Consider the following 23,376-nt stretch of genomic DNA (forward strand, 5'->3'; position numbering starts at 1 on the left):
GAAGGGATCACTGGAGGCCAGACCCTGTCTGGGCAGGGCAGAAATCCCCATCTGAGTAGTCCAGGGTGAGGAATAACCCTTAGATGCAAGAAAAGCTTCCTTCCTCTGGATGGTTCTCAGGCAGCCTAATAAATGTCAAAAGCCCAGCGCTCACAAAGGAGAAGGGGACATTTGGCTACTGAGCGCGTTTGTTCCAGAGCTGATTTACTTTGAAGACTTAAAGGGTTCTCCAGTGTTTCCCTCTTCTCCCGTGTCTTTGCCAGTTAAGTAGAAATGCAGCTGCTGTCGACAGAGCCCTTCCAGAGGCTCTGCCGTGGATGTTTGCCGTGCCGTTCTCTTCCCCTCCCAGCGCCGGACACCGCTCCCTCCTGCACCGATGGGGTTTAGCTCCTCTGTGGGCAGCAGGCAGCTGCTCCCCTTTGCCAAGAGATGGGGGTTGGCATCTCCCGTTTCGCTCCCGTGCAAACTGTCAGCGGCGCCGCTCCTTCTGCTTGGACTGGGGAAGGAGAAATTTGGCCCTGTGGCTTTTCTTCCTCCTGCTTTCCCCAGCAGCCAGGGCTACATATCTGCAAGCAGCTGTAAGAAGAGCAGAGATCATTAGCTGGAAGGATCAGATGAGATAGTTTCTTAAAAGGATTGTCTGATTTCTCTATTGATCAGCCTGATTTAAAAGGGGGAGTTGGGTCAGAGGGCATAAATTATCATTGAAGGAGGGGTGAAGGCCTCAAAGGCTGTGCTGCACTTAGCTGCAGTGCTGAGGAATGTGTCTCTCGGTAGGGACGTGCATAGCTGAGTGCTGTGGCTGCCGGCCAAGTTGGGTCTCCTCTACGCTGAACTGGGAACCGAGTCAAGGGAAGTGCATTTAAACTTAGTTAAAGAGCTTTTTCTTCACCAAACTGGTTTCTGCAGCCCCTCGCCAGTATTACAGGGGTGAGTGGTTGGGGTCATAGGGGGAAAGGGAGCAGCATATGACCCTGTGTGAAGTTTGGGGTGCAGCGATGGGTCAGGGGAGCTGTGGGGTCCCACTGGCTGCGAGCGAGCAAGCGAGCTCCTGGGAGAGAGTACGCTCTCGTCCCACAGAGACCTGCAACCTCTCCTTGGCTTTCCCCAGGCTCCCTGTGTGGTCTCTGGCGAGATGTTGATCCACAGGAGGTTTCTGCCTCCGTGGCTATAAAATGAAGCTAATCTGCAACCTGAGGTTGCTGCTTTCCCTATTCTTGTGATCGCAGCCTGGGGCTCCCTCATCTCCTACCACCGGAGTCACGGGACTCACAGCCTTTGCTGCAGCCCCACCGGCCCTCCAGCTTATGGAAGAAAGAACAGGAAAACATCCAGAGAAAATAAGACACTGACCCTGTTGATTGCAGGGGATCCAGCTTCAGGAACACACCACATCAGCTGCATCAGCTTGTTCTGCAGCAGCATGAAGCCTTGCAGCACCCATGGGTCTCCCTGGGCAGCTGGAACTGTACAGCCGTAATTACTGTTCACTTGAGGTGCAGCTCCAGTAGCACACAGTGGCACGAACCAATGACTGCTGTGACGCTGGGCAGCAGCATGTTTGTATCCATCAGGGTGCAGGGAGTACCTGTTTCTGCAGCGAGTCTCACTGGCACTGCCTTCTCGCTCTTGGAGCTCCAGTTTGGCCCCCAGTGCCTGAGCACAGCATCTCCCCAAGCCCAGCTCAGCACGAGCCCCTCAGGGCTTCTCAACAGTTTGCTGCCCGGGAGGTTTTGGCTGGAGCAGGAGACCTGGGGTGTCATGAGTGGGTGTGAGCCACAGCCCTCTGAGGTGCATGACACAAGGCGAGTCCTGTACATCACACTCTTTCTTTCCTCATCCTCATCCTTGTCCTCATCCTTATGATGGCAGACTCCCTTGTGCCCAGGTCAGCCACTGTCTCTGTCTTCTGGGATTTGCACCTCATGCCTCCAGCTGTGCTGGCCAGGGACAGGCTGTGGGGATCTAACAGGGTCGTGCCATCCTGACAAGGTGTGATTTGCAGCCACGACAGGTTGGCTGGTGAGGAAAAGCTGCAGGAGCAGCTGTGAGATGCTGCAGCATCCTCCAGTCAGGGTTTGTACCCTCGGTGGGGTTTGTTCCTCATATTTCTGGCTGTGCTAAAATAAAATGATGCAAGAAATGTTTCTGGAACGTCATTGAGGTAAATACAAGCAAAACCGTCCCTGGGGGCTGTGGTGGGGGCTGAGCTGCCCTGATGAGCACTAGTTTGGAGCATCTGCCTGGAGCAGTGCTGTGGAGGAGACTGATAGAGCCACGCTTCTGGTGTCCCCAAGCTGGTGACATCTGCCTTTCCCCAGTGCTGCCCCACATGCTGGCAGTGCCACTGGTGTGGCCAAAGCTGCTGCCCACCTTGGTGCTGCCCATCCTCACTCCTGCCCTCAACATGCCCTCCTCCCCCATGCACAGGGATGTTCCTGTGTCGGGGACAGCCACACAGCGTGTAGCTTGAGACTGGAATGAGGTGAGCCAAGTCATTATCATGGGTCATCTCTGCCAGGTGGAGAGCGGGGGACTGGCACTCGAGCCCAGGGCACAGCCGGGTGCTGGCAGCGTCGGGCAGAGGAGTCAGACCCAGCACAAGGGCAATCCAGGGCATCAGGGGCTCGCGGCAGCCCCACAGGAAGCCCCAAGGAAGCGAGAATCAATTCCAAGCATCCGTGTGGCATCGGCCTCCCAGCACGGCCACAGTAGCAGCCACTGGCAAGCGGCGGCTGGGCCGGCATTCTCCTGGAAATGTCAGCCCACCGCCAGCCCGCCGGTGAGTGCCAGGATGCGGTGGGAGGCGGTGACTCGGCTTGCTGGCATTGGCTACCATTTTAGAGGAAATGTGGAGCGGCGGGTAATTATTTCTCTTTCTTAATTGAAATTTCAGCCTCAGTGGTTTGCGAGAGAGGGCGGGAGAAGGAGCTCAGGCGAGTGACACAAACGTGGGGCTTGTCGCGGGACGAGGGGGAGCGCGAGGGCACCGAGCCCGTGGAGTGGCAACGCATCTCGCGGCTCGCGTGGGGTCCCGTAGCCCATGGCACAGCCTGCTCTTGCTGGCAAAATAAAACCGACCCTCGAAGTGCAGAGGTTTTATTCTTTTCCTTTTTTTTAGGGGGGAGGATGCTTTATTGTTTCTTTATTCCTCTATTTCTGTTTTGCTTCGGATGGAGGGCCAATTAAATGAAATTACGCGCTGCAGTCTGGCACCCCGCGTCGGCTCGGAGCAATCAGGTGTAACGCAGCATGGCTGATGAGAGCCAATCAAGATGTATAAATGAGGTGTTGACATTCAAACAGCAGGTACCCGCGCCGCCCAGCCGCAGCCGCGCTCACGGGCTGTCGAGCCCGCGCCACGGATTCGGCCACGGGGCCGTGGCAGGCGGCAGAGGGGCCGGTGCCCGATGGGGCAACCGCGCTCTGCTTTGGCTTGAAAGTGTTTGGTGTTAAGGGCCATGGCGGGGACAGGCCGAGCGGCCCGTGCTGGTGGCAGGGGGCATGGGGCGGGTGGTGGACATCCCTACGAGGAGATGTTTGCTGGCAACCCCTATGGCCAGTGCCGATGCACCGTGGACAAGGAGATGGAACAGCCACCAGGCCCTTTGCACTGCTTTAGGGTGGGTGGCAAAGCAAAATGCTGTTGCTTTGGGGGAACTGAGGCTCAAGACAAGCTGGTGGACAAGGGCTGCAACGCTGGGGCCTGGCTTGACCCTCCGGGTTTTGTGTTTCCCTTGCTAGGGCAGTTTTGCCTCTGCGTGTCCTGGGATCAAATGGCAGTGAGAGGCATCCGTCCCCACATGGAGGTTGCCACTGCCCAGGGACTATGGATGGGGACCTCGCCATGACCACCGTGCTGGCAGGTGCGGGGCCAGCACCCTCCAACGTGTTGTCACCCTTGGCTCTCAGGCTGACCGTAGCTGCCACCACAGGATATAATCCAGGAGGTGGGGGCCGGGGAGCTGGTGGTGTGTCAGCTCCGCACCAAACCAGAGAAGCTCAGAGGCTGTCCAGGGAGGAGAAAGCGGCTCCATGGCAAAGAACCTCATCATCAGCGTTTCCTGTCTCACGATGGAGAAATCGCATGTTGTGAGAGGCTCTAAAAATAGGCTCGGCAAACTTTTAACCACATTTGCAGATGTTAAAGGTAAAGCCGGAGCAGCCCAGGGGAAGAAAACATGCCCAGCTGTGGCTCCCCGGCGCTAACGCTCAGCACCGCCGGCCCTGGCTTGGGGAGCCAGATGGGAGGGCAGCAACCGTGGGCTGGGCAGTGGGGCCGAGCCGCCGCCTCACCACGCCGCTCTCCTCTGTGTGCGGCCCCGCCGAGCGCGCGGGGAGGACATTAGGAGCAGGAGCACGTAGCAGCAGGCTCTGTCTAACAGCGCTGCCGCCTGACCCTGATTTGTAGCAGGGTTGAGCAGGGAGGTTTGCTGTAGCGTTACAGCTCTTCCTGTGGTAATAGCCAGCGAGGCCTCACACTCACGGTGCTGCTGGCGACGCGGGGAGGCCGCAGCCGCCGAGGCGGAGGGAGTGGAAAGGAGAAGCTGCTGTAGGTGGGTCGCGACGCGCTTGTTTGTGAGCGGAGGGAAGGGGCACACGGGGACACACACTCTGCCGGTGCGAGCGGCAGTGCCGACCGGGTTCATTTTCCCCATGGCAATGGTGCTGGTGCCTGGTGTGGTGGCAGAGACGTGGCTGGGTGCTGCCTGTCCTTGTCCCCATCAGCCCTGTGGCCCTGTGTCTGGTGGCCAGTTCCACACGCTGCAGCAGGTGTGTGCTGGCAGCACGGTTGTCCCCTCATCGCCTGCTCCTACGTCACATCACCAGGGCTGGCGTCATCTGGGGACAGTGGCTAGGGCTCCCAGATGGCATCCTAAGGACGTTGTTTCACCTACTCAGTCTCTGCCATGCCAAGGGTGACAGTCAGAGGGTGCTGGCCCTGTGCATGCCAGCATGGTGATCACAGCAAGGTCCCCATGCACACTTTCTGTGCTGTGGTGTGGTCTCTGTATGGGGATGGATGTGTCCTGCTGCTGTTCATGTTTGTCTGTGCGGGGCTGGCAGGGATTGTTCTGCCTGTGAAAGATGGGAGAGGGAGCACCACCTGCGAGCATCACTCCATGGTGCATGGTGCAAGCCCAAGTGGGAGAGAGCGAGAAACCTTTCACCTGGCAAACATGGAAGGTTGTCTCGGGCCATCAGAAAGACGAAAGAGCCAGAGAGAGGGAATGATTAAAGGGAAGAAAATGAGATTCCTCATGTTACCTTAATAGCCCGCTGCTGGCAACTCGCAGGCCCTCAGCACCCTTCACACACAGCTTGGTGCCAGTGCACGGGAGGGCAGCATGGCTTTCCCCTCAGGAGGGGGCTCCCCAGGAGGTTTTAAATGGTTGCTGTTTGTGCAGTGGCTGGGGAGAATCCATCTCTTTCTATCTCCCGTAGCCTGGCTTCACCTCTCCTTCTACCTGCAACTGCTGCATCCTCACGGCTGCTCCTGCGGTGATGGTTTGGATCATCATCAGCCTTTTACCTGCAACCCTGAAGGGGAAAAAAACTGCCCCTCAGGGGTTTATTTAGCTAAATAAAAAGAAACCCAAACCAACCCTCAAACGGGCACAAGCTGTGTGATGCCTTGCAGCTGGGTGGCTGGGGTGCTGGGGAGCACTGGTCCCTCAAGGGTCTCTATGTGAGAGAGCCGGCCGTGCTGGGATCGTGTTTTGGCAAAAGGCATCACCTTGCCAGTAGGAATAATAACCAGGAGGGGGAGGGGCTGGGGCAGGCAGACAAGCAAATCCGTTTTATCAGACGCCGCATATTTTATGAAAGCACATTTCAGCTCTTCAGCCTTGGAAAGCTTTTCATACCCTTTAATTTTCTAATAAAAAGGAATTACATTTGCTGAAAAGCCAGTAACAAGATTCACTGTCATTGTCTTTTGTACAGACCATAATTCCTGGCTTGGGCTCCTGCCTGCAGCCCCGTTGTGTGGTCCTAGGTGTGTGGGTCTGGCGTGCTGGCAGGGGCGTGCAGGAGGCCACGGCTGTATCGGCAGCGGGCAAGGCAGAGCTTTGCTGGCCGGAGCTTGCGGCCGCCATGGTGATGCCTCTTGGTGCGGCTCCCTGCGAAAGCAGCGTCTGGTTCTGAGACACCCTGAGGTGATTCCCTCTGTCCACGTGTGCCAGTGAGTTGTGTCCGGGCAGCTCTGGCACACTCAGACCCACAGTGCCCTTCCTGAGCCTTTGCCAGCCGGGGAGGCATTTTGTGGCCCACCATAGGGTGGGGATTTGGGAGGGTACAAAGGAAAAGGAGCAAAGGGGAGCGCTTCTGGCTGCACCCCACGTGGCAGCAGGATCTGGATCAGGCCCCGCTGCTGTGCCATTCAGCCTGGAGAAAATGAGGCTCAGAAGAGACTTTCTCACTCTCTAAAACTCCCTGATGGGAGGTTGCAACGAGATGGGAGTTGACCTCTTCTCCCAGGTAATAAGTGATAGGACAAGAGGAAATTACTTCAAGATGTGCCAGGGCAGGTTTCAGTGCAAGATTAGGAAAAAATTTTACACTGGAAGGGTTGTTGGACATTGTCCCAGGCTGCCCAGGGAGGTGGTGGAGTCCCCATCTCTGGAGATACTGCAAAGCTGTGTGGCTGAGGTGCTGGGGGACATGGGTGAGCGGTGGGCTTGGTAGTGTGAGGGGAGGGGTTGGACTCATGAGCTTAAAGGTCTTTTCAACCAACTGATTCTGCGATTCTATTATTCTCTGACCCTGCCTGATTTTACACTGGTGAGGCAGTGGAGGTTCCTCATTCCCTCCAGCCCAATGGCAGGGAGGAGAGCTGCCAGTCCTCCCGCCAGCCCTCTCATCACATCACCCATCACAGGATTTTAATCCAATGGGGAACTCGTTTTTTCTGGCCGGGAATCCTAGGGGCATGGGTTAGGGTTAGAGCATGGAGCCATCAAGCATTGGTCCCTCCTTCGGGCATAGGCAGCAAATCTGTGCGTGTAGGGAGGCGAATCTTCATCACCTTGTGTCAGACAGGGTAAGGCTAGAGCAGGGACCTCGCATCACCCAGCTGGGAGCTGCTGGCACCTCCCAAGGGCCCAGATGTGACAGAGTGACTGCTCTCCTCTCCACCCTGCACTGGCTCTTCTCTGGGAGCCCCAGCTCTCGCCAGTGGCCCTGCCGAGACATCACTCCATGCAGTGGCTGGCTGTGGTTGATGCAGGGTGGTTGTCTCGATCCTGTCCCCAACGGGAGAAGCCATACCCCAAAACCTCAGAGACTCAGCGTCTGCTCATGGGGTAGTAGTGAGGGGAGAGCACTGGCACAGCCTTGCTTCCCGACACGTTTACCTTGGCGAGGGGCACAGTGCTGGTGTGGCAGGCGGGATGGCTCTTGAACCAAAACACAGCTCAAGAGCCGTGTGAGGTCCTGGCTAGGTTGGTGGCTGAAGACGACTCTCCTCATCCCTTTGAGGTTGATGGGGCAGGTTGGGGTTACACATGTTGGAGCAACTGAGTGTCTGCAGGTGGCCAGGGACAGGGAGCCAGCATCCTCTGGCTCTGCAAGCCTGCCTGGGGAAGAGGTTCAGCTGGGCAGCGGATGCTTCTTGGCCACCCCCCTACTCCACTGGGCATCCTCCCTGCAGGGTGCAGGATCTGGCACGCAAAAGGCAGCAATGGCACGGGAGAGCTCAACAGACCCCAGCTTCCCAGGGCACCCACAAGATCCCACCATCTGCGGGCAACACGTGCCTGGCTGCCGGTTGTGGGACGGCAACAGCACGGCCTGGCTGGGGCCGGCACCGAGAGCCACCATCTTCTCCCAGCTCGCCCAGTTTCCTGGCACACCCTGGCAGTGTCAGGAGCCCTTTGCAGGCTCACCTGCTCCCAATTTTTCTCTGGGGGTGCGTCTGTGAGCACTTGAGCCGCAGCTCTGGCTTTGTGGTGCGGCTCCCGGACGGCTGCCACGTGGCGCTGGAGCCGCGATGCCGCAGCCGCCGGTGCTCCCATCTCCCTCCAAGTTGCTCATTTGAAGTTGCAGCTTGCCGGCTGTTTTCGTGCAGGGGGGATGCCAAACCACCCCACAAACACCAATAAATACCTTCTACATCCTCCCCCCCCTCCAATTCTTGTTTTCATTCTTACTTCTCAGATGGTTTTGGAGGGGAAAGGGGTTTCAAAGCTTTCCGTAAACGTGTGTAACAATGGGAAGCGTTGCCTTTTAGCCTGCGGCCGGCACAGTTTTAAATGAGGTCCCAGGTAGTCATGGTTACCTCTCCTCTTCAGTAAGAGATGACTTTTATTTCCTGCCTTTTGTATTTGCACATCTCAGATATACATTCTCCTAAACCATAATTGGTATTCATGGATAGACAGGGACGCGGGAGTGAGCCGCCGCAAGAGGGGAAGAGCCAGATGGACGCAGGGGGTGTCAAGGTCTCCAAGCCCCCAAACATCAGGAAATCTTAATTTCAAGTCATTTTTCCTCCCCTGGCAAGGGCGGAAAAGGCAGGTCTGTCTCTCTGCAGCCTCAGGGCTTGTCCTGATCCCACCTCCCAGGCAGCATCCTGCTTAGTCTGGATGCTGCCCTAGGATTCAGGATTCACCCTGCCCACGAGCATGCAAGCTTCTCCTTGTAGAAGAGCTCCCCAGCACCCTGCATCCCTACCTAAGCATCCCTCCATCGTGTCAAGTTGTGAGGGTGCCAGAGGGGCTGCCCCGTGCCCCGCAGCCCCAAGCAGGACCCTGACCTCTTGGGCACAGCGGGGCAGGGTGAGGGATGGGCAACCCTGCACCCTTGGATTCTCGGAGGCGAGGAGGGAAAGCAGAGCGGCAGGGCTGGAGGCTCACAGCGGGCATGGCCCGGGGAGCGGGTGCGGGAGGGAGAAGCACTCAGCAGTGATTGATGAAAGATCATAGCCTCATTCCACAGGATCATTGCTCAGAGTGTGGGCAAAGCTGCGCGTCCCAGGGGGACCATCGCCGGGATGCGTGCGAGCCTGTGTTTCAGGGCAGAGGGGATGGAAAGCCACATATTTTATGCCTCTCTCTCTTTCCTTTCCTTTTTTTCCCCCCCCCCTCTCTCTAAAGCACCAGGAAAACAAAAACCCAAGCTGTCTAATCAGACAAGCAGATTCCACCCACTTCCTTGGAAAACTTGCATTTGCTAGGAAATCATCTCGCTGCATTTACAGCAAGCAGAGTGCCCCAGCGGTAGCTCGTGCCTTTCTGGCAGGATGATAACCAGCGCTGAACAATTATTGCGCTGGAGCGGGAGCAGCAGACATATTGGCTTTTCTCAGCCAGCAGGAAAGAATTTGCAAAACTAAGCAGGCAACTGGAGCAGCTCAGCTCGGCTTTGCAGCGCTGGATGCGCCATGCCAGGGATTCGCAGCTCCCCAGATTTGCTGGTAGCAGCATATCAGGGACTCGCACACCGCAGGCACCTGGGTTCCTATTTACATGTTTGGGTGTTTTCGATTGGTTTGGGGTTTTTTTTTGCAAGGGAAGGACCTGGTTTTGCTGCCTGGAAAATGCCTCCGGTTGCCAGCTCCTCCCACAGATGCTCAGCCTCCCCCCAGGTGTGTGCTAGGGCTGATGGGGAGAAGTTGTTTGCTGCTTTATATTTCCCCCCACCGCCACCTTTAATGAGAAAAATGTGTTCCTGTCAAGGAGGTTGTCCTTAGAAAATCCGTTGCTGGGAAGAAAGGCGGCCGGCTCCATGACATTTAGCTCTGCAGGGCCACGATTGATGTGCAGCAGCCGGGAGACTACCCTGTGCCAGCCCAGCTGCCTGCAGCAGCACCGGGAGGAGCAGGGTCAGTCCTGGGCTTCCCAGGGGAATCCCTTGTGGGGCACAGCCCCAGTCAGGGCAAAGCTCCTTTTTCTTGGTTTTAACTCCAGGTAGGGATGTAAATGGGATTGCTGGCGCGACTCGTATCCCGTAGAGGTTTTTGGTCCTTTCCCCAGCAAACTACCCCAAATTGAAGGTCCCACATCCGCCCTCATTGTGCTGCATGGACTGGCTGTGGGGGAAGCAAAGAAGTCTCTTCTCTACAGCCTTGTCTGGCCCCATTCTCCTCTTCCTGCACACAGCAGTCCCCTTCCCAGCTAGAGCACTTCCGAACGGGATGCTCTGATGCAGAAAAGTGGCACGACGGGGTTTCGGCGCGGATTCGGCCGCTGCTCCTGCCACGAGTGCTGCCTGGCAGGGATGGCGGGGCAGAACCCGGCCTGGGACATGCTCCCCAACCCTGCTCCGGATGCAAACTGCCCATCAGTTGCAACAGCAGCTGATGGAGACTGCAGTATATTAGCAGCATTAATTAAGTTACAAAAATTATGCATGTTATCAGTTATGAGACGACCTTTCATAAACTCAGTTATTAAAGCAATAAAGCATGACCCGCTGGTCCTAACCAGTTTAATGGCTGGCTAAGAGTGCGGTTTTTCACATAATACTTTTAGCAGGTCATTAGCTGAGCAATAAGATAACATGGAGGGCCTAAGTGATGCACACGAGTGGCAGCAGAGGCAGACACGTCTGGATGTGGGGGCACGGGGCTTGGGGAGCCCGTCCTCCTGCGCCGCTTGCGCGGGTGAGCATGATCGCTGGCGGTGGCTGCTGCCAGGGCTGCTGCCAGCCTGACTGTGCCGAAGTCCCTGTGCCGTGGGGCAAACCCATCCTGGGAGTGCTGGCAGGGCAGGTTTGAGGCTGGCACTGGTCCCTGTGTAGCCATGGTGTTGGTGCCCAAGCCCGCGCCAATGAAGGGAGGTGGAATGTTGGGACATGGTCATACCAGGGCTCTGAGTTACAACCCCAGTGCTGCTGTAGGATGGGAGGCTCTGACTTTCCACGGGGCAGGAGGAGGGATGAAAGGGCCTGTGTTCTCCTCACCTCACCAGTCTCTGTGTATGGATGGTGCCAGTCTCGGTATATGGACAATGTTTGTCTCTTCAGGCTGAGACCCTGGTTTGGGGGTGCCCAGGTTGGTCCCTGTGTCCCTGCCGCTCGCCGTGCCCAGTGCAGCACCCATGGGGATGTGCCATGTGTCCAGGGGCATCTAGAGGAAGCCATTGAGCCCTGGCCATCACGTCCTGCTCCCTCCATGTGCCATCGCCATTCCTCAGCATATCCCAGCCAGGTGCTGATGCCCTCCCTACCCATGGCTACGCCACACTACCTGGACATGCTGAGAGCTGCACAGTGCCACGAGCACCCCCAAAGTTCCTTTCTCTGTCCCCACCAGTCGTTTCCAAGCACTGACCCTCTCTATAAACAAAGGAGAGGGAGAGGGAGGGTGGCTGGCATGTTAATATACTCTCCCCCCCTCTTTTCCTCCCTTCATCCCTCTGGGAAAGGCCTTTGCAGATATAAGCAAACCTTGATTAAAAGCTGCCTGACAGGCAACGGCAGCAGCAAGCAGCAGGCAAGGAAGCTCTCCAAGTCCAAAGGGAGCTGCTTCTGCTGCTGCCGCTGCTGCCTCCATTCTCAGATGTCCCTGATCCTTTAATCAATCACAGCCGCGGAAGAGAAGAGCAAACACCCGTGCCGGGGCAGAGGTATGTGCATGCATTCGTTCCAGCCGCAGCCAAGGCACTGGGGCAGCCGCACGCCTTCGGCTGGAGGCACAGAGCCATCCCCGAGCTTGGAGCTGCCCTTTCATCTCCCGGAGACAGCAGGAGTTGTGTCCTCGCTGGTTCCTCCAATGTCCCCGCAGGACCCGGCATGGAGGATGATGCCCTGGGGTGTGGGCAGCAAGATGGGTGAGGGCAGCCTCTTGCCCACATCTGCCCCCTCCCCGGGGTGCTCTGGTGCAAACTGCATCTCTGAGGGGGGAGGATGCTCCCAGCTGCTATCCCAGGAGCTGTGCCGCGCCAGTGCTCAAGTGCTTGTGTAGCAGAGAGCGGGGAGAATGGAGTGTTTGCAGATGGGGAACCCCCCGGGGAGCTGCTGGGACAGGGATGGCTCTGGGAACTGACCTGGGCATTACATCCAGCACAGGGCCGGCCAAAACCCGGCCGTGCTTCAACAGAGATCCACGACTGGGCACATGGTGCTGTGCCTGTGGCTTCTGGCACAGGAGCCCAGGAGATGGCCCTGGTGGGGAACCGAGCTGCGTGGGGTGGGCGAGGGGTTCACTCCAGCCCCAAACCACCAGCGTGTGGAGAAGCATATGCACCCCCGCCCCCCGGCATCATCTGTCACCGAGTCGTGTGTGTCACCGCAGGGCTCGCTCCCTGGTGAGGCTGGAGATGGGGGCGGAGGGAAGGGAGAGAAACGCCTGCTTTTAATAAAGCGCAGCACAATGCTGCGTGTGCTGCCGTGGTTCCCCGGCTGGCGAGCGGCGGCGGGGGCTGTGCCCGCGCCAGGCTGCCACAGGCAGGCACGGACGGCAGTTTCCTGCCTTATTTTCTTGCCATTGCTTATTTTTAGCACCGCGTCTTAATATATTGTGACAGTGCCCTGGGACGTGGCTGCGCCTCCGGTCGTATGAGAAGGTGTCTGGGGCAGAGCCGCTTGAGGCCGCAAACGAGTCCCAGCCGGCTCGAGGATGGCTAACGAGGCACCCGCCGCTAACGGGGTTCCCCAGGGGAGGACGCGGGGAGTGGCGGGGTGGAAGAACCGAATTTGTGGGGTTCTGCAGGGGAGGTTGCTCCTGGGGAAGTCCAGCGTTTTAAAGCCCTTTCCTGATTTCGTGTAAGGCGGTTCTGGTAACGCCAGGCTGGTGGCAGCAGCCGCAGCAGGGGCTGAGCCTGTGCCAGGGCCATGACAGGGAGCAGGTGCCCGCACGACTGGGGACACCCAGGGGTTTGCTGGTTGGAGCAGGGACCTCATGCGTATCAGGGGATGCTGGAGCCACTCTGGCCTCAATCTCCCTTCTCAGAGCTGCTTTTTGGGAAGGGTTGAAGAGCTTCTGTGCCAAGACGTGCCGTGTAGTTGTGATTTTAGACCTGCAAGCAGCTTTTATCACAGAGACGCAGCAGGCAGAGAGATGGGGACATGGGAATCTTGCCAGGAGGCAGGTGGGAGCCCATAAGCCGGAGGTTGCCAGCACCATGGGTGCAAATCTGGTGGGGACCCTGTGATTTGGGGAGACCTGAGTGTATCGTGGTGCTGGTTTTGGCAGGAGGCGTCTGTGTGTGGGCACTGCCTGCCCCCATACCCAATGGGAAAGGATCTTTGTGGAATAATTCTCCTCATTAAGGCAAGCTGCCCCCTGTGTCAAAGATGCTTTATAAAGAAATTATACTCTGCCCCGGCCAGGCTGTGCATATGTAAATGGGGCGATGCACAAGCCCTGATTGAGACATCAGGGGCAGCTCAGCCTGGGACCCCTGGGAATTCCCAGTCCTGGGAGGAGCAAGGGGATGTGAAGGGTGCCAGCAGTGGAAGATGCCCCCCAGCCACCTTCTTGAGTACCCCTGGGGCCTTGGCAGGAGCCATGGAGCTGTTTAGGGTTGGGATGTCTCCAGGTGTCAGAGGCTCCAGTGTCCCAGCTCCAGCCCCCAGTCCCTGCTTGCTTCAAGTCCTCGCACTAGCATCACAACGTGGCTCCTGGCCTCTGCACTGCAGCACCTCTCTTGGATTGGGGGAGCAGAAGGGAAACCTCCCGGTCATCCATCCCATCCCCAGTTTTGTCAAGATGTCACTGTGTGCCCAGCACTGGTAGTGGAAGTGTGGGGTCCCTCTCTGCTCCCTGCCTCGTCCCTGAGCTGGGATTAAATCCTCCTGATCACACAAGTCTGCGCTGTTGGAGTGCTCCACGCATACATTTGAGATGTTGGGATGTTATAGGGTTTGGGACACACCGGAACAAGCCGCTGGAGCTGAAGCCACCCTTAACATTCAGCAGCTTTGGAGCCCATCAAGGGACATTGAGGGATGCTGAAAGACACCGAGGGACACTGAGGTCCCTCACACAGCACGGGCACCCACTCTCACTGATGCATTCCAGGAAGGAGAAAGAGCTCAGGCCCCAGAGTGGACACAGCAGCACCAGCCCCTGCCCCAGCACCCTGCTGCAGCATCCCCCGTGCCCGGGCATCGCCACCTCTTTGTGCAAACACAGCGGCAGCTCAGCAGGGAAGTGAGCCCCTTGTTTTTTGGCAGCGTGTTGTTAATCAGCACGACCCAACGCGCACCGCCGCAGGCGCGCGGCTCGCTGCTATTTAAGGAGCCTACTTGAAATACACCTGCAAGAGGGGAGAGGAGCGCCAGCAAGTAAATAACCCAGCAACCTGCCGGAATGAAAACAGCGGCGGGGGCGTGCGGGAAGAATGAGAAGAGGTGCAGCGGTTGAAGGGGGAAAAGCAGAGAGAGAGATGAACTGCAAGCTGGCAATCGAGGGTCTCGGTCCCAGTCTCAGCCTGGTGTTCTGCCTGATGCTCCCTCGTTCGGGGGCTTGGTGGGGAGCATCCCAATGGGGTCTTGCCCACATCCACAGCACGAGCAGGGGGATGGATGGAGAGCCCCTCGCCCGCCTCCTCACTCAGCGTGTTTACCATGTGCTGCTGTTCAGCTCCTGCCTCCCCCTGCCCCACACCCTGCTTTTCTGAAACATTATAAATCAAACAGCTTAAAACGTAAAGCATCAAAAATTCTAAAACCTTCATCTATTATTAACTGTGACAGTAAATTCCACCTCTGAATGTTTCACATAGCAACAGTTACCAGGACTCGGCATCCAAAGCTGATGTTCCAGCAACTTGCCATCACAGCGGCGCTACCGGGACCGGCCTGGTGAGATGCGCCGCCATCTTCCCATGGGGTTGGGATGCCTGCAGAGAAACCCGCCTTGGATTTAGTGAGCCCAGCCCTGCTGCTGGGATGGGAAAAGAGCTTGGTGCCTGCACCTTGGTGGTCCCCTGTTATGGTCCTACCTCCGTGATAGTCGTGTAACCCCCAAGCTTCATCACTTCCACCGTCACGTTAGGGAGCCTCGTAAAATAACAAGGGTGGGAGCGGGGTAGTTCATAGAAATGGAGAGATGCTTTTGCAGGAAACGGTGTTTGCTTTTCCTACAGCTGCTTTGTCCCAGTGCTGGATGTGGTGGTGCCCCCCGAGTGGTGACCCTCACACCAGCATGGGCTGTGGGTCTCGCTGCTCTGAGCATCAGGCTCACAGTGAGCTCGTGGTGTTCTGGGTGTCCACAGGGATGGAGCTGGAGCAGGGACCATTCGCCTTCCCTGCCTGGCATCACAGCTCTGTTGTGTGTTGTGCTCTGTGCCCTCAGGCCAGGACAGCTCTAGCTGCTGGTGCCTCAGGTCAAGCTGGGTTGGGCTACTTTGGTTTGGATTTGGCTACACGGCAGCACCAGGAGCGTGATCAGAGGCAGGAAGAGCCCTGTGAGATGCTAAGCCTGGTCTGGAGAGTGTCTGGCCAGCACACTGGCATTCCCGGTGCTGAGCCATGGCCATGGTGAGGCTCACACCCACATCCCTAAGTACTCAAAACTACTCAAAGCCCTCCAAGGAGGCTCCTCCAGGAGCACCGCCCAGGCCATGCCCAGTGCCCCCATGCCTTGCTATGAGCATCATCACCCCATGCATCGCCTTCCCCCAAATCCCACGGGCTGCCCACGTGCCAGCGGGATCTGTGCCATGCCGTGCCATGCTGTGCTGTGCTGTGCCGTGTCAGCTGCAGGGCCGGCCAGCAGCGGCTGCTCTGCCACCTCCCCAGGGACAGGCAGCAATTTTCCTGCTCTGAAGAAGCTTGTGAAGGTTTGAGTGAATCTGGGAAGCAAATCTAATTGGCAACCTGGTAATTCCTCGGGGGGACATGTACTTTGGTCATATCTAAGTACATTCCAGCCAGTGTTTAAGACACGCTGAATCCAAACTTGGACAGTCAAATACCAGCAGCTCTAAGCTCCTTATCTATTTCAGGCAGATTAACTCCTTAATCATCCCTTTTGGAAGTTCCCTGCCCCAAATTGCTCTCCCCTCCTCTTCCCCAACACCCTCCCTCCGGATTTTCAGCAGGAACAAAAGGAGCAGTTTTTTGCCGGGTGTGAAAGGTTGGGATGGCGCCGGCGGTGATTGACAGAGTCAATAACCAGGAACCAGGAGAAGGCCTTTGGAAATCAGCTTCCCCGGTTCACCTGCCCCTGTATTTGTCTTCGGGATTTGGAGACAGGGAATGTATAATACTGTCATAATTTATTACACGACATTGAACCTCGATTTATGATTTTCAGCCCCCTTTCATTTTTTTTTTACCTTGATTTCTTTTTAATCCCCCTTTTATCCTTATTTTTTTCCTTTTTCCCAGGGGATTCCTGCTCAGCATCCCCTTGCAGAGGTCCAGCCGGGCCTACCAGCTCCCACCGTGCCTCTCTGCAGCCCCCAGCCCTGCTCCTGGCACGGGGACGCTCATTTACGCCCCCTCCCCCTTTCCTCCCCCAGCACGCCGGGATGCAGCCGGTGCTGGCCACTGTCACTCAGGGGAGTGTCGGAGCATTACGCTTCATTACCGAGCTGTCTGCTGCTGGCGGGAGATGACTTAGAGGGCAGAGCCTGGCAGCAGCGCAGCCGGATTCGTCTCCGGCAGACAGACCTGTCTGTGGGCAGACGCTGAGGCGCAGCATCCAGGGGGTGCCGGTCACTGGGGGGTTGCCGTGCTGGTGCTGGGGAGCTGTTGGTCCCTGCCACTCCCTTGAGGTGGAGCGAATTGGCACGGCCCAGCAGCCGCAGGAAAGCAAAAGGTACCGCACAAGCGGACTGTGGGATGGCAGAGGGGGGCTGGAGTAATGTCCCCAGTGAGGGGGTCTCTGCAATGGGACTGGCACCACTGGTAATATTTGCTGATGCTCATCTGAAGCATTGGCATAAATCTCCCCCTAGGGAGATGAAGGGGACGCTGGTGGCAAAGCCCCACTGCCAAAGCTCCACTGCCTTCTGGAGAGGGAGCAGCAGTGTGGGAGGGGATAGGGTGCAGCTGGGTGCCAGAGTCCATCCTTTGCCTGTCAGAGGCCATCCCATGCTGCTGAAGGCCCCACTGCAGCGTGAATTTGCTGAAAGTTTCCTGGTGGAAAGACTGACTATGGCCAGGGCAGAGCCCAAGCCACTGAAACCAGGGGGGATGGACCTAGTGACACCTTCAGGAGGGCTGGAAACATCCTGGTGAGGAGGATCAGGACTCCAGCAAGGGGCTGGGGCACCAACCTGCTATGTCCCCATGCTCCCAGTCTGGCATTTCCCAGCCTGGTGATGCTGGCTCCAGGAACACAGGCACCAACATCATGCACAAACCCGGACCATCCTAGGGGTGGGGAAACTGAGGCACGGCTGGACAGTGGCTCAGGTTCCCAGCCAACTGGATTTCCTGGGTGCAGGCCGGCTCTGAGCTGCAGTGCTGGGCAGGTGCCAGGTCCTGCTGCTGTGGCTTTGCCACACTGGATGGCTTGGTGGGTGCCCATGGGCCAGCACAGCCATCTCATTCCCCAGAGAGGTCAGCCTCACTTGTTTGACTGCATCCACTTGCATCATCCGTAAGCAAGTGGCTCAGGAGATAGCGCATGCAGCACAGAGCCAGGACCAAGCTGAGGATCCATTCGCTCTCCCATCCTTGGGACACCTTCAATTCCTGTTTGGTTTTGTGTCACAAACCCTGTGGGGTCTCAGCATCACCAAGGAGGATGCCATGGAAAACCTCACTTTTCTCCCCAAGGAAAAAAGGGGTCCAGTAGCTCCTTGGAGGTTCAGCACCCACTTCCCTCCCAGTAACAAAGCAGCATCTTGTTTATATAGTTTCAACAAAACAGCCTGTCCAGCAGCCGTGCCCATGAGCCAGCGGGTGGGAGGCTGCTCTGGGGACAGGGTCTCACTGGCTGTTTGCACCCAAGTGGCACAGGAAATATCACAAGGAGTCACTCAGCTGGCGTGTGTGGGCCCTGGCGCGGGGCAGCATGTCGGCACTGCCAGCCACCATGGGCAGCTGCTCTGCTGCAGCCCTTTCCCCTGGATTCAAGGGGAAACTGAGGCAGGGGGGACAAAACGGGGTGTGGGAGAGGGAGGGTTAATGTAAGTGGTTGCAGTGGTGATTGAAATAGTTAATTATTATAGGAATTGAAGTGAGGCAGGCTAAGAGTGGGAGGAGAGGGAGGAAGGAAGAGAGGAAGGAAGACTGATCCCTACCAATCAGGCAGAAAACGAGTAAAGATTTCAAGCGGGAGCGTGCCGAGACCTGGCCAGGTTGTCGCTTCACCCCGGCACCCTGCTGATGCTCTGAGGCTGGAGGGTTGGCTGAATGTCACGATAGTGGTGAGCGGCTGCCCCACAGCCACGGTGGTGGCCATTGGTACCCCTGGCACAGGCTCCTCTTGCCCATCCTTGCTGTGGTCTGCCCAGACGTGTCCACAGGCTGGGAGAGCTGGGTCCCTCCATAGCCCCAGCCATATTTCCAACCTCAGGACAGGTTACTTTTCCTCTCAAGGTTGCTGTCAATCCATCCTGGGCAGCCGGCACAAGACGTCCTCCCTCCATGGCATGTCCCACAGAAATTGTCTTCTTCCATGCCAGAGAGGGAATTTGCCCAGGAAGGCTCAGGATGAGCATCTGCTTTGCTTTGTCCAGCAGCCTTTTTTTTCCCTTTTCCCCCCCTTCTTTTTTCTTTTCTCTTTTTTTCTTTTTCCTTCTTCTCTTTTTTCCTTTTTAATCTTTTCTCCCTTTTCCCCCCTTTTTCCCTTTTCCCCCTCTCTTCCTTTTCAAATCCTTCCTTGCCAGCTGGCTTTTTACAGCAGCAGGAAGAAACACACCGTCTTGCTCCAGCTCTCACAGCCTCCCCCAGCCTCCCGCAGCCCAGCCCTCTGCCAACCTCCCAGCCCTGACATCAGGGGACCACCCCAGCTCTCCAAAATAAAGGAGGAAAAACCAAGGGGAGAGAGGATGGAGCTGGCGGATGAGCCGGATTTCCATGCGAGGGGATGAGGCTGGGGAGGCCACGGGCTTCCCCTGGCAAGCAACAGAGAAACAGGGGCCAGCAGAAACGTTGAGTCATGAGTGCGGTTCACAGGCAATGTGGGGTTTTTTTTCCCCGAATAAAATTCCTCCTTGGGGAGGAGCTGAGCTGAAGGGGGTGGAGAACGAGGTGAAGGACTGTGCCCTCCAAATGGGGCGTTGAGCTGTCCATGGGGATGCGCCCCGTTACGATGGGAATTCCCTGGGCAGATTCCCCCTCCCCCCCCAGGAATGGGGGACCTGCCCAGGGGATTCCCCAGCAGCTGGACTGGAGGAGCAGTGTGATCTGGGGGGGCTGCAGGAGATGGGGACCCCAGCTCTCCTCCCCTTCGCTTCCCGCGCCCGCGCACCGCCGCGCGATGGGCAGCGCAGCCCCAGCTCCATTTATCATCATCTGCGGGCAAGTGAAGTGTGCAGGGAACAGCTGCTCCGGCCGCTGAGCGCCGGGGCGGGGGGCCGCGGGGCGCTGGGCCCTGCCCGCTGCGTGCCAGCCCGCCGCAGCCCGCCCCAGTCGCGGCGCTGGGATGAGGCGCTGGCGTTGCGGGTGCTGGCGGTGCTGATGGGGGCGGGGGAGGGGGAACGGCATTAAGGGAGTGTCTTGAAGGGAGGGCGCGTTGATATCGTGGGGGCCCAACCGTGCCATCCTCCGTGCCAGGCACGGCCGCGGCCGTGAGGTGCAGGGACGGACAGACAGACAGATGGCAGCAACCCCACAACAGCCGGGAGGGATTGACCTGCCCTGGGCGAGCCCCTCGGGTTCCTCTGCGCTGCAGGGGAGGAAGGGGAGGTCTGTCTGTACGTACACCCCCCAGTTCCTCTCATTCCCAGCTCCTGGGGCAGGATGTCCCACAGACCCTGACCCTCTGAGCTCTTCCCCTGCCAACCTCCCCTTTTCTCTCCTCCCTTAATAATCAAATTCTCTGGAGCAGTTTGCGGTGTGGCAGCCGGCCAGAAAGGGTTTCTTTAAACTCCACCAGCTCACAATTAAACAAATCCGGGTCTGACGCTCCTTGATAGGCGCTTATTGTCCCTCCCCGAGAGCCGTCAAGGGGGGGTCCTACCCCCTTGCTCCCCACTCTCCGACATTGCTGCATTCCCTTGGGAGGATATCAAGGGCTGGGAGGGGATTTGGAGTGGGGAGCAGGGTGGCTGTGGTGCCAGTGCTGTTCTGATGGTGAAGCTTCCCCCCCTACGAGACCATGCTGCTATTTTTAGTCGCTGAGTCCTGGTTGATGGCGCAGTGGGGAAGTCGAGGGAGCAGCCAAGGAGCAGCAGGGCTGGGGGTGCTGGGTCGGGCCCCATGGGATGAGCAGCAGCTGGGATGACAGGACAGAGGGAAGGGGGCTGGGAGATTCCCCCAGGGCCCGGGCGTGAGGGGTCTTAGTTGCTTACCGAGGGTCCCCTGCCACGGAAAGTCCTGAGCTGCCTTCAGAGGGCTCTGGATCCAGCCCTGCCATGTCCCTGCCAGCCAAGGGGAAGGGGGAGGAAAGGGGAGGGAGAGGATGAAAATAACACCAAAGGCAGCCACGCAGCACAAATCCTCTCAAGCAGCAGGCAGGCTGCGAGGCACCGTGCGAGCAGGCGTCTGCCATGGCGGGACTGTGCCGGCCTGGCAGCGCCACGGGGCGCCCCAGCTCAGCTCCCAACATCAGCTTCGCTCACTGCGCCAGCCCCACGCCACATGTCAACCCCACGCGCCGCAGCACGGCCCCGCACACCATGGCGTGGCCCAGGGTCACGCACTGTCACTGGCAGTGGCCTCAGTGGCCTCAGGGATGAGGCCGGGGCTGGGCCCGGTGCCGTGGGGCCGCCTGGGCTGTCTGTGCATCCTCATCCTCCCATGAGGCGGTAACCAGAAGTGAGCGTGGCTCTGGGCACCACGATGGCCCCAAGTCCCTGGCTCGTCCCTCGGGACCCTGTGGCAGGGACCCACACTGTGAGCCCTGGCTGCAGCCACGGTGGCTTTGCTGGGGAGCCAAGGTCAGGCATCTCGCTGCAGCCCCATGGTGATCACCATCGTGGGGGGCAGCGGGAGCCAGGCTGGAAACTTCTTTGGGGCTGGGAGAGCACGTCTGGCAGGGAAATGGTGGGGGGAGCAAGTGTGCAGGGCCCCTGGGACGTGGCTGTAGCCACCTCCCCCTCCCGGGAAGGGCCGTAACCTCGCTGCTGTCGACAGCTTGATTTGATGCCATTAAAGCATTTGCTCGGAAACAGCCTACATCAGGCAGCAACATCTGTTAGGGCCCTTCTCCGGCAGAGCTGCGGCAGAGACCAGGGTAGAACTGGCCTCTGGCTGTGCCGACAGGTCTGGGTGCTGCTGGTAATGAGCTTGTCCCCTCCTAGTCCCCAACAGCAGTATCTGACCCTGGCAGAGCCTGGTGCCTGGGTGGCCTGCAGAGAGATGGGACCACGGTTATGGGCAAGGCACCTCACTCAGGATGGGATTTCAGGGCCTCGGCCCCATACCATCAGCCCCAGCTGCAGCTCCGTGGTCCTCATCCAGCCCCTCATATCATGACGTGTGTAAGCAGAGGCCTTGAGGGTACAGGATGAGCCCCGTGAGGCTGGGGATTATCCTACAGCCATGGCCATGGTCCAATCCTGCCTGTGGGCTTCCTCCCACCCATCCACCCACACACACGCTTGTGTGCACAGCACTGCAGGCCCTGCACACACGTACATCCCACACACATACACCCCACACACATGTACACCCCACACACGTACACCCCATGCACACGTACACCCCACACATGTGCTCAGCCCTCACACAGGCTCCCTCTGAGCATCCCCACCTCACCATGCCCCTGAGCGACTCGTCCCCATGCATTGAGCACTTTGGCTCAGCCCAGCGTTGTCCCAGCTGTTTGGAAAACTATCAATGGTTACTTAATAACAATAATTAATAATAGAAGAGGGGGGAAAAAAAATGCTCCCCAGAAAGCACCAGCCCAGGGTCTTCTTGAGATGATTTTATTTTGCAGACCTGCCTCCACACCAGTGTGAGGGGCCCTTTTCTCCCTTTAATTTTCTTGCTGCTGCCCGGGGCTGCCCCAGAGGCCTGGCTTTGATTTTGCTGCCTTTGTTCCAGCAGCCCCGGCACAGGACAGAGCAGCCCCACACCCATGCCACAGTAGGGGCTTTCGTGTTGCCCTTACCACATTTTTTTAATTGACTTGTCCTTTCCCCAAGCTCTAAGCTTTAACTGCATCCCGTTGCTTGTGCAGCTTGTGAGATGCAGCTGCAATATGGGGGAGCAACATGGAAAGCATCCAAAAAGGGAATGGGGGTATAGGGGGACGGAGTGTTGGGCTGGTGTGGATGGCACCGAGCCCGGATGCAGCGGTGCCAGTGGGCAGCGTGAGATCAGTGCGTCCCTGAGCCCCCAGCAGGGATGGAAATAAAACTAAGCAAAGCCCTGCGTGTGTATGTAAACCCCAAAAAGGTGCTGAGATGTTACCAGTGTCCACAGGGCACTGCAAGGAACAGATGCTGAGCTGGGCCTGTTCAAACCAGCAATGCGGTTTGTTTGGCTGCACACAACATGCAGAGCCACACGCCGTTTGGCACGCTGTGATGGTGACATGACGACACATGGGGACACACATGCATCCCTGTCCCGGCTCGGGGCTGCCTGGCTTCACTGGCACTGCAGGGAGGTATGTGAGGAGCAGGGCTGGGCTCAGATCTGCTGGCAAGCATCGGGTGCCAGACACCACCAGCACCCTATCCTCTGGCTCATTACACCCATTGCCTTAATGAAGGCAGAGGGGATACTGCTGTGGCATGGTGCCAAGGGAGCAGCACCAGGGAAGTCCCGGGGGAGCTGCAGACCCTTGGGGTTGCCCTAGCCCAGGCTCCCAAATCCCAACTCACTGCAAAAACAGACTCACGTTCACCTCAGCGCCCCCAACCCGCTGGTGCTGGGCACAAGCAGGATGTGTGTGTGTGCTCCTCATGTCCACTGAGCCCTTCATTAGCCCCTGCAAAGCCTCTCAGTGGCCTGTGAGATCAAAGGGGTGACCCAGGTGCTTCCCTGCACCTAACGTGAGCAGGCTGAGGAAATGGGGAGGTTTAGTGCCGAGGGTGGCAAGGTACTCGGCTAATCACGGCTGCTGGCGGGAGCAGACAGCTTCCAGATGGCATCACACTGGGGCAGGGGGGTTGGCTGGGGCCGGGGCGGCTGCGGGAAGCGGCAGCAGGCAGAGATGGGCAGAGCAAGCAAGTTGAAATGACTTTTTTTGCAGCAAAGCCTGCAGTTCTGGCCCTCCACGCTGCTGCTTCCAGTAATTAGCCCAGTAATTAAAAAGAATGGCGATAAGCGGGGTGTTTGGAGGGACTCGCAAGATCCCGCTGTCCCCAGGGAGAGTGTGCAAGGAGGGGAGTAAGTGATTTACAGAGACGAGGGGCA

General features: G+C 57.9%; 1 protein-coding gene across 1 annotated transcript in view; it reads left to right on the forward strand.

Moving 5' to 3' along the window:
- RAI1 (retinoic acid induced 1) overlaps positions 1–23,376 on the forward strand; it is a 74,283-nt gene that overhangs the window by 42,335 nt on the left and 8,572 nt on the right. The gene's annotated exons all lie outside the window — the stretch shown is intronic.

Source organism: Colius striatus, chromosome 3, assembly GCF_028858725.1.
Source record: "Colius striatus isolate bColStr4 chromosome 3, bColStr4.1.hap1, whole genome shotgun sequence".
NCBI lineage: Eukaryota > Metazoa > Chordata > Aves > Coliiformes > Coliidae > Colius > Colius striatus.